The 10702-nt window shown below is 48.1% G+C and overlaps 1 long non-coding RNA gene across 1 annotated transcript; it reads right to left on the reverse strand.

Moving 5' to 3' along the window:
• Positions 1 to 340: 340 nt before the first annotated feature.
• LOC307209096 lies at positions 341 to 6024 on the reverse strand. The gene is made up of 2 exons (XR_013835306.1): positions 5887 to 6024; positions 341 to 1327 (listed from the first exon to the last, which is right to left on the reverse strand). It is a non-coding gene; the product is annotated as an uncharacterized lncRNA (long non-coding RNA).
• Positions 6025 to 10702: the final 4678 nt, after the last annotated feature.

A 10702-nucleotide genomic window follows, 5' to 3' on the forward strand; every position in this document is an offset into this window, starting at 1 on the left:
TCCTTCAGTTTATTTGCATCTGTATTTCTGACATCCAGACTTGTAAACACTAAAAAAACAACAACACCCCACCAACCCTATACTGATACTCCTTTAGTGCAGTGTTTTATGGGTGTGAACATTGAATCCAGGTCTCTGCCTTAGTGGGTCTTGATGGTGGCAGCAGCAAAAGGGCACAAAATCCTCACTGGGTAGTTGGAAATCACTACTTAAATTGCCTACAATTCCCCCAGTGTCCAGGCTCCTAATATGTTTTTGGAAAGCAGTTATTCATACTTCTCTGAATGTTGTGATGCGTGTCTTGGCTCAAAAAAGAAAAGAAAAAAAGAAACCGAAAGGGTGTGAGAATGCATATTTTATTATTTATTATACTGGTTAATTGATTTTCTTAGAAAGATAAACTCAGCGTGATTCACATTACAACCAATTAAAAACAACAAAGCCCTAAAAACACCAAATTCAAACAAAAGCCTAAAAGCCACAGTTGACAGAAACGCCTTTGAACTTTTTGCAAAGGTTTGAATCAACCACTCTCAAAAGTTCAGTCGGGGGGGGGCACCTAAAAATTGGTGTGATGTTCTTTACTGTGGAATATACAGCACTTCTGGGCTCCAGCTGGCCCTGGATAATTTGCCTCTTGTTTTACTCTCCAGGGTGAGAGCAGCCCATAAGGTGGAATTGCAGAGCCGGAAACGCCTCTCTTTATCCAAGCACAGAAAAATCTGTGAGGCAGACGTGCAGAAATTAATTCTCACCTCTCTGCTGTAACTGCTTCAGTTTAGGATTAAGATTTCCTGCAGCAGGAGGGCTCCCAAGTCAATCAAACTCAAACACGTGTGCAGAATTTATCCTGCTGAGAATGCCCTTGATAGATGCTCCTGAGTGGTGATTATGCTAAGCAGAACCTTTTGGCTGAGCCCCACCTGAAATCCCACCAGCGCTAATCATGCATTTCACCGACTATGGAAATTAAAATTGGGCAACCCTGTTGGGTGACAATCTCCGCTCCGCCCAACTCTTCTCCTTTCTAATGGAGCCGAACGGAGGCAAAGAGAAGCTGAACGCTGCAATTTTTATTTCTTATTTGTTCAGAGGTTAACTGGCCACTTCAAGAACAAAGGCTGCATTCTGGGGGTTTTGTTCAGGAAAACAGGAACTCTGATTTGAATTCCCACCCCGGTGAAGGTTTTCAAAATTGAATTCCATTGCTAATAATTTGAGGGCACTGTTCCCCCCCCCCCTTTATTTCCCCTCCCAGTCTTGGGATTCAGTATTTCACTCGAGAATTAGTGTTCCTTCGCTGCATCAGACAGGGAAGCAGAAAACACTGCAAGAGCAAAAAAAACCCACCATGTTAGAACACCCAGTGCGTTTGCTATAGGGATGGTGCTGGAGTCAGCTTCCCAACCAACCACTATATCAAATACCCCAGACTGCCTCTCCCCACATGAACTGGCCCAGACCCTGTGATCATCACCTGAGGCCCTACTTTGTGTGCCTTCTCTGTGAGAGGTTTGGAGGGTGGCAATACAAGAAGTGGCCTTTTCTGCGGTGGCCCCCCATTTGTGGAATGCTCTCCCCAGGGAGGCTTGCCTGGAGCCTTTATTACATCTTTTTAGGTGCCAGGCAAAAACATCAGACCCTCCAAGTGTCCCTATTTTCCAGGGACATTTCTGGATTTACAGAAGCCACCCCAGTTTCTGATATGATCCCAGAATGTCCTGCTTTTCCTAAGGACGTCCCTATTTTCATCAGAGGATATGGAGTTATGTGAACGCCAAGCCAAGGAGAGTCTGTATAGGGAAGTTTTTAAAAAAACTTTTTATTATGTTTTTATGTATGTTGGAAAGGGGACGCAGGTGGCGCTGTGGGTTAAAGCCTCAGCGCCTAGGACTTGCTGATCGAAAGGTCGGCGGTTCGAATCCCTGCGGCGGGGTGCGCTCCCGCTGCTCGGTCCCAGCGCCTGCCAACCTAGCAGTTCGAAAGCACCTCCGGGTGCAAGTAGATAAATAGGGACCGCTTACCAGCGGGAAGGTAAACGGCGTTTCTGTGTGCGGCTCTGGCTCGCCAGAGCAGCGATGTCACGCTGGCCACGTGACCCGGAAGTGTCTCCGGACAGCGCTGGCCCCAGGCCTCTTAAGTGAGATGGGCGCACAACCCCAGAGTCTGTCAAGACTGGCCCGTACGGACAGGGGTACCTTTACCTTTACCTTTTATGTATGTTGGAAGCTGCACAGAGTGGCTGAGCAACCCAGTCAGCTGGGTGGGCTTTAATAATAATAATAATAATAATAATAAAATTGTATTTATATCCTGCCCTCCCCAGCCGAAGCCGGGCTCAGAGCAGCTAACAACAGTAAAAATAACAGTTTACATAAAATCACAGTCAATTAATTGAAATACATTCTAAAATCATTAATAAATATTCTCTCCTGAGAAATCTCTATGTGGGACAAGAAGCTACAGTTAGAACTGGATATGGAGCAACTGATTGGTTCAAAACTGGGAAAGGAGTACGACAAGGCTGTATATTGTCTCCCTGCTTATTTAACTTACCGTATTTTTCGCTCTATAAAAGGTAAAGGTACCCCTGCCCATACGGGCCAGTCTTGACAGACTCTGGGGTTGTGCGCCCATCTCACTTAAGAGGCCGGGGGCCAGCGCTGTCCGGAGACACTTCCGGGTCACGTGACCAGCGTGACATCGCTGCTCTGGCGAGCCAGAGCCGCACACGGAAACGCCGTTTACCTTCCCGCTGGTAAGCGGTCCCTATTTATCTACTTGCACCCGGAGGTGCTTTCGAACTGCTAGGTTGGCAGGCGCTGGGACCGAGCAGCGGGAGCGCACCCCGCCGCAGGGATTCGAACCGCCGACCTTTCGATCGGCAAGTCCTAGGCGCTGAGGCTTTAACCCTCAGCGCCACCTGCGTCCCATTTTTCGCTCTATAGGACGCACTTTTTCCCCTTCAAAAATGAAGGGGAAATGTGTGTGCGTCCTATGGAGCGAAGACGCCATAGCCCAGCTACCCTCTCCCGGCTGGAGAGGTGACGCGGCTATGGAAGGAGCCTCTATAGAGGCTAGCAGCTTGCTTCCCGGAGCGCCGGGCGCGCTGAAATCAGAGCGCCCGGCGCTTCGGGAACACACCCGCAGCCTAGGCAGCCCTGCGGGAATGCCCCGCAGGGCTCCCCATGCTGCGGATAGCAGCCTGCCGCCCGGCGGAAAAGCGCCCTGAAGCAGAGCTTCCAGGCTTCCAAGGTAGCCGCCTGAACGCACCTTAAACGGCACCTTGTTTTAGAGCGGGAAAACAAGAGGGGGGGAATTCTCCCCCTCTCTGCGCAGCGCCTCCTGCCGCTTCGCTGAAGGGGCGCTGGGCAGAGAGGGGGAGAATTTTTTTTCTTGTTCTCCCCCCTCTAAAACAAGGTGCGTCCTATTGTCCGGTGCGTCTTATGGTGCGAAAAATACGGTATATGCAGAATCCATAATGCGAAAGGCTGGGCTGGATGAATCCCAAGGTGGAATTAAGATTGCCAGAAGAAATATCAAAAACCTCAGATATGCAGATGACACAACCTTGATGGCAGAAAGTGAGGAGGAATTAAAGAACCTTTTAATGAGGGTGAAAGAAGAGAGCGCAAAATATGGTCTGAAGCTCAACATCAAAAAAACGAAGATCATGGCCACTGGGCCCATCACCTCCTGGCAAATAGAAAGGGAAAAAATGGAGGCAGTGAGAGATTTTACTTTCTTGGGCTGCATGATCACTGCAGATGGTGACAGCGGTCACGAAATTAAAAGACGCCTGCTACTTGGGAGAAAAGCAATGACAAACCTAGACAGCATCTTAAAAAGCAGAGACATCACCTTGCCGACAAAGGTCCGTATAGTTAAAGCTATGGTTTTCCCAATAGTGATGTATGGAAGTGAGAGCTGGACCATAAAGAAGGCTGATCCCCGAAGAATCAATGCTTTTGAATTCTGGTGCTGGAGGAGACTCTTGAGGGTCCCATGGACTGCAAGAAGATCAAACGTATCCATTCTTAAGGAAATCAGCCCTGAGTGCTCACTGGAAGGACAGATTGTGAAGCTGAGGCTCCAATACTTTGGCCACCCCATGAGAAGAGAAGACTCCCTGGAAAAGACCCTGATGTTGGGAAAGATGGAGGGCACAAGGAGAAGGGGACGACAGAGGATGAGATGGTTGGATGGTGTTCTTGAAGCTTCCAGCATGAGTTTGACCAAACTGCGGGAGGCAGTGGAAGATAGGAGTGCCTGGCGTGCTCTGGTCCATGGGGTCACAAAGAGTCGGACACAACTAAACAACAACAACAACAACAACTTATTATAAATAATAACATTATTATTATTATTATTATTATTATTATTATTATTATTATTATTCAATAGGATGTCCCTATTTTCATCAGAGAAATGTAGAAGGATATGAAACACTCCTCTTTTCCGGGTCTTTGGCTATTTAATACATTGTTATCCATGGCCTTTTAAACTGGGGTGGTGTGTATTATTGTTTTCATTTGTTACGAGGGTATGTGTTTTTATATTGCAAACTGCCCGGTGACATAGGTCAAAAATAAAAGTCCAGCAACATCTGAGGGACACCAGGTTGGAGAAGACCACTAAACTCCATGGAAGAGCTTGTCTCTAGCCAACATCTTTGCTTGATGTTACATGGAGGTGAATGTCTGGACCTTGATTCATACAGTCACATGGCTGCAGCATCTGCAAACTGAAATCAGCTGAAAAGCTGCAAAGCTGCAGGGGCCAGAGGTTGCTGAGTCCTGTCCCAGAAATTATGAGATTTGCACAAGACTGGGGAGCAGTATTTCATTTAGCTGTGTTGCCACCAGCACTAATTCCCACAGCCCAGCTTTGCACTGAGAAAGCTTATCCATTGTGCTGAAGCACAGGACAGAAACAAAAGACTGGGCTCTACCCCACCCCAAAGAACCCTAATTTTTTCACTCATGATGAAGAGCCTGCCAGGGGCAGGAATCTGGAATCAAGCAGGGACCCACCAGGCTCAAAGTCTAGTGGGATAGCTTAGTCTCTAGATTCAAGTCTCAGGCTGAATGTCCTGTTCCGTCAAGGTGGGTCAAGGTGAGGTTCAATCTGGGCACAAGGCAAAGTGGGAAAAGATTTGGGCTGGACAGGGTGGCCCACCCATGAGGAGACTGCCTCAGGCAGTAGGATCTGTAGGGACAGCAAATCCAGCTCCCAAAGAATGCATCACCCGCTGTTGCCATCACAGTGCCATCACAGAATGCCCACCCCTGAGGCATGTGACCTCTACAATGGACTCTTGGTGGGGCTGCTGGTCTCATCCAACCCTATGAAGAAAATGGTGGGGCTGCCCTCTGGGGTCTGCACCTGCCTGGCCTAATTCAGAGTACGCCCCTTTCCCCCCACCATGACAGCCTTTGATTCCCACTTCAACCTTTGGGTAGAGTTGATTTGATTTCTCTCCCCGCTGTTCCTGAAGTAAATCTTCATTCACACTATTGCTCCTGATGTGGCTCTCTAGTCCCCCCCTTGTTCCCGGATGTAGATCTTCACTCACCCCTTCTTCCCTGATGGGAGGGGGGCCCATTTTGTGATACGCCTCAGGTGCCAAAATGTCTTGAACCGACCCTGAGGCTGGACGCAGGGCAGGGAGCAGGCGAGATACAAGCAAGGCTCAGACTGCAAGGTTCTGGGGAAACTCAGAAGTTGCTCCTGCAAGGAACTGAGCCATATTTTATACCAGCAGCTATAAAACTGAACCTGGCACCTTCTGATCGGATGGATGGCAGGGATGATGCCATTGCAACCTGTATTGACTAGAAGATGGGCATTGGGACCTCCAACAGCCTGTCACAGTTTCATACTTACAAAACCCTTCAGAGCTTCCTTTCCTTCAGAAGCTGTGTTGCCTTTCCTGCCTTCCTGTCTCATTAGAAAAGCCCTGCTCATCTTGAGGGGAAACTGCAGGTGCCTCAGTCCTCCTGAAATTAAGAAGCAGGTCTCTTATCCAAGTCAGAGACTGGGTCTTCCAGGAGGGCACAGCAAGTTCCCTGGTTTCTTGAAGTGCCTCTATGATCCATATAGCTACTACTATGCAATAAGATTCTCTGTCCTGCAATATCACATATGAGCTTTAACTACAGTAGTACCTTGGGTTAAGTACTTAATTTGTTCTGGAGGTGCGTTCTTAACCTGAAACTGTTCTTAACCTGAAGCACCACTTTAGCTAATGGAGCCTCCCGCTGCTGCCGCGCCACCGGAGCACGATTTCTGTTCTCATCCTGAAGCAAAGTTCTTAACCTGAAGCACTATTTCTGGGTTAGCGGAGTCTGTAACCTGAAGCGTATGTAACCCGAGGTATCACTGTACTGATGAAGCCCAGGACAGTGAAACAAGGCCAATATTCCAGAAACCCTTGTCTTAGACTCTGTTAAAGGATTCTGTGGAACTGTAACAACCTTTCATGTGATTTGTTTGGACCTTATGAACAGACGGGTGGAAGAGACACTATTACACGGGTGGACCTTATGCACGAACTGATCAGAGAATGATCTGATCCACTGGGTCTTCTTTGTTCATTTGTTGAACTTTATGAGTTACTTCCGTTGAAATTTATGATTCGATACATGAATAGTATACCTTATTTATCTAAGAACACAGCCGCTTATGTCTCATGTGTTTATTGTGTATGATCCATTGGGCATCTGAAATAGACAACAACAACAACAAAAACTCACAGCAGCAACATGCTATTATTGAGCCACATTTTGACATACGGTGCTCTTGCATGTGTTGAATTATTTCGTGAGGTTGGCTGTGACGCACAGCTGACCCAAAGATTTGCCGGCAGCTTTCAGCCGAGAGAGAAACGGGATTACATACGGCTGTGACCATTGCCCCTCCTCCAAAAAGTTCTGGAAATCTGCAGGGCTGCAGTTGCACCATGTTGCAGAGCTTACGATGACCTTTTGCAAAGGGGGGCTGGTGGGCAGGTTGCTTAGCTGCACTGGGATCTAAGAACCTGAGGGTTGGGCACTGCTTTTAAGTGTCCCATTGCATCTTGTGGTAAATTTGCTGACCACTCCCCACCCCCACCCCCCGCAGCACAGGCATTTCCCATTAAACATAAATTCTTTGTGCTTGGAAAAACCCCCTGAAACCTTCACACATTATGCAAATCAAGCACATGTGCAAATACATCTCCTGGTTTTTGCATAACACACCCTGCTTCTCTACTAGTCATGAGAGGCTCTGCCACTGAGTTCCCCTGCCTAAGACTTTATTCCCTCCTTCTTTTCTGCCTCCTCTGAAATTCCTTCATGTGTTGTTTTTCAAAAATAGTATCTTCACAAGCCATGGGGGTTGTTGGATAATTGGGATAACATATGACTGAGTTATTTGTTTAAAGTCAAATCGGAGATTCTCAAATTGGCTGAGTTCTGTCTTCAATTTCTGCCAAGATAGCAACCCAGTGGTCCCTCTAGCTCAGTATTATTATTTTCTACACAGACTGGCAGCACCAGTCGGAGATTTCAGGCAGGGGTTTCTCCCAGCCCTGCCTAGAGATGCTGGGGACCGAACCAGGGAAACTTCTGCATGCTCTGCCACTGAGCTATGACCCTTCCCGACTGCCCCATGTCCCTTCTGGATCTGACCAACTCTGGTCTAGCACCCCACTGTACCGCAGCCAATCAGATGTTTCCTGGATGCTGACAAGCTGCATATGAAAGCAGTTGCGCCTTGTAACAACTGTTTGCAGGTACACTACTTCTGGACATGGAAGTTCTACTCAACTGACAACTCTCAGCACCCTTGACAGACGGCAGTTCCTGGGATTCTTTTGTGGGAGCCCATAAAGTGGTATAATATGACTTTGGACATATACTGCAGATGGGGGCCCTAGAGAAGGGGTCGGCAAGGTTTACTTCGACTGGGCCAGTTCACTCCAGCGGCGATTCCGTCCATGGGCTGGATTGCGCAAGTGCATGAGTGCGCATGCCCGTGATTTCCGGCGTCTATGTCTGCGCAGACACAATTTCCAGCGCCACGGAAGCGAGTCTGCATGGCACGCTGCGCCAGTTTAGCACAGCTCACAGGGACTCGCCGAGTGAGCTGCCTGTGGCCATGGGCCCTAGGTTGCCTGCCCCTGCCCTAGAGTATTACTATTGACTGAGGGAGCTGAGAACACCGTGTCACACTCTGCTTCAGGAAGGGAGAACTGCAAATTTTGCCCGTCGGCCTTGGATGCTTCAGTTCAGATTCCTGTATTGCAGAGGTCCCTCAGTGTCCCTTCCAACTCCACAATTAATTCTGCAATTCTATGATTCTATGTTTAGCCTGGAAAAGAGGAGACCGAGAGAAGATAGCCATTTTCAAATATCTCAAGGGCTGCCATATGGAAGATGGAGCAAGCTGGTTTTCTCCTGCTCTGGAGGGGAGGACTTGAACCAATGGCTTCAAGTTGCAAGAAAGGAGATTCCAACAACAACAACAACAACAACAACAACAACAACAACAACAACAATTTATTATTTATACCCCGCCCATCTAGCTGGGCTTCCCCAGCCACTCTGGGCGGCTTCCAAGAAAATATTAAGATACCATACTAAATCAAACATTAAAAGCTTCCCTAAACATCAGGAAGAACTTTCTGGTGGTGAGAGCTGTTTGACGGCGGAACGGTCTCCCTTGGAAAGTGGTGGACTCTCCTCCCTAGGAGGTTTTAAAGCAGAGGTTGGATGGACATCTGTCATGGATGCTTTAGCTGAGATTCCTGCATCGCAGGGGGTTGAACTAGAGGACTCTAAGGTTCACTTCCAACTCCACAATTAATTCTAAGATTCTACGATAGTATTATCCCAGCAAATAACTGTTGCGAGAAAGGGCTATTCTCAACGCAGCGGAAGGATCATTGAGCCCATAGAATTTAGGGGCAAGTCCTTCTGTCTGCTCCTTTCCTCTCCGCCCTTGGCCGAGGCTTTCGAGACAATGGGCGATGTGAGAAAACCCACAATGGCCACGCTGTAGGGGGAAAAGACAAAGGGTCAGCTGAGCCTCCCCATCCTTTTCAGGCCGGGAGAGCCCTGACACAACTCCTGCTTGTTCCTCGCAAGGGTGAGCAGCGTCTGCAAGCACGCCTGCCTGCCTTTGCCAAGACAATTCTCGCCCTCTCTCTCTGCCTCTCTGCTTGTTGCTGTACTGGAAGAAGGGGCAGCCTGGAGCGAGGCAGACAGTGAGTCAGAGCCAGGAAGGAAGAAGGGGAGCTCCAGGTCATGCCTTGAGCCCACAGAGCAGGATTAATGGACATTTCAGTCTGTCTGTGTGCAAAGGCCTCTCTGCATCCCCCACTCCTCTTCCGAGGAGTGCAGCTGGCCGGCGGCTCAAAAGCAAGAGGTCAGGCGCTCCGGTCTGTGTTGCAGCCACTTTCTCCACAGCATGGGTGCCGGGAGGCGATACATTAACCAGCGTGTTCCTCCTGGCCCTGCGTGAGACTTGAAGGGGCGAAATGAAATTAAGAAAAATACATTTTGCCTCCGCCACATTCCCCCCACCCCCTACGTCTCCCTGCCTCCTGGCTCGCGGCCAACTTGTCATCTAGTCGTGCATAATTTTTGCAGGCCGAGAACGGCTGACTGCCTTGAAAAATATTTACCGTATTTATTTTTTAAAATGGGAATCCTTAAAAAAAAAAAAAATCTCCAAAGCCTGTTCGCCAGCATCTCCTTCTCTCGGTTCATGACAGGGCCCTGGATAATGGTTTGACGGTTCCCTCCCTCATTCTTCACCTTTGCCCTTTGGCGTATAAGTCTGAAGGGATTAATCTGCCGGGGGGGGGGGGGGGAGAAAAACCGAAGGCAACATAAAAGCAAACTTTCATGCTCCTTGCATTAGCCTCCATCATTTCTCTGTCCCCTCGGAAAACGCAAAAAAAGAAAAACACCATCTTTTAACGCTAATTCTTGGCAGAAGCAGCTCTTTCTGTACAAACAAGCATTGGATGAATTTCCTGACTGTGGGGGCAATTGTGACATTTTCCCAGGCCTTGTGGGTCATATTTTCCTCCCTTGTCTCGGTGTTTGTCTTCTCAGCCTCTCTTGGGAAGGAATATTTCAACATTTAATGTTTACAGGGGCTGTAAGCGTAGCTGTAAACTTGCCCACCTGCTCAACGCTTTGCTAATTATCCCTAGGCTAAGCGACTCATTTTTCAGGTGGTCTTGTAGTAAGATTACTGGGAAATGATATACAGTGGTACCGCTACTTGCGTTCACCTCCAGGATACGTACGCAGCATACCCAGAAGTATTTTTCTGAGTTTCGCTGAGCACGCATGCGCAAAAGCGCTCTACATGCTGTGCGCATGTGCAGAAGCACTAAACCGTGCCATGTTCATGCGCAGAAGTGGCACCTCCAGTTGCAAATTCCTCGGGATGCGACCAGAGCTCTGTAACGGATCCCGTTTGCAACCAGAGGTACCACTGTACAATGAATTCAAAAGGATGTTCAAATTAACTTTTGTGGAAAAACCAAAAGCTTTTCTTTTGGGAATTATAGCGACAGAACTACCTAAATTTTATATAAATTTATTTATGTATGCTACTACAGCAGCAAGAATGCTACTTGCCCCAAAGTGGAAAGAAGCAGAAGTCCCAGCAAAGGAAGAAGGGAATATGCAGAAATGGCAAA

The sequence above is a fragment of the Podarcis cretensis genome, assembly GCF_951804945.1.
Source record: "Podarcis cretensis genome assembly, chromosome: 1".
Lineage (NCBI taxonomy): Eukaryota > Metazoa > Chordata > Lepidosauria > Squamata > Lacertidae > Podarcis > Podarcis cretensis.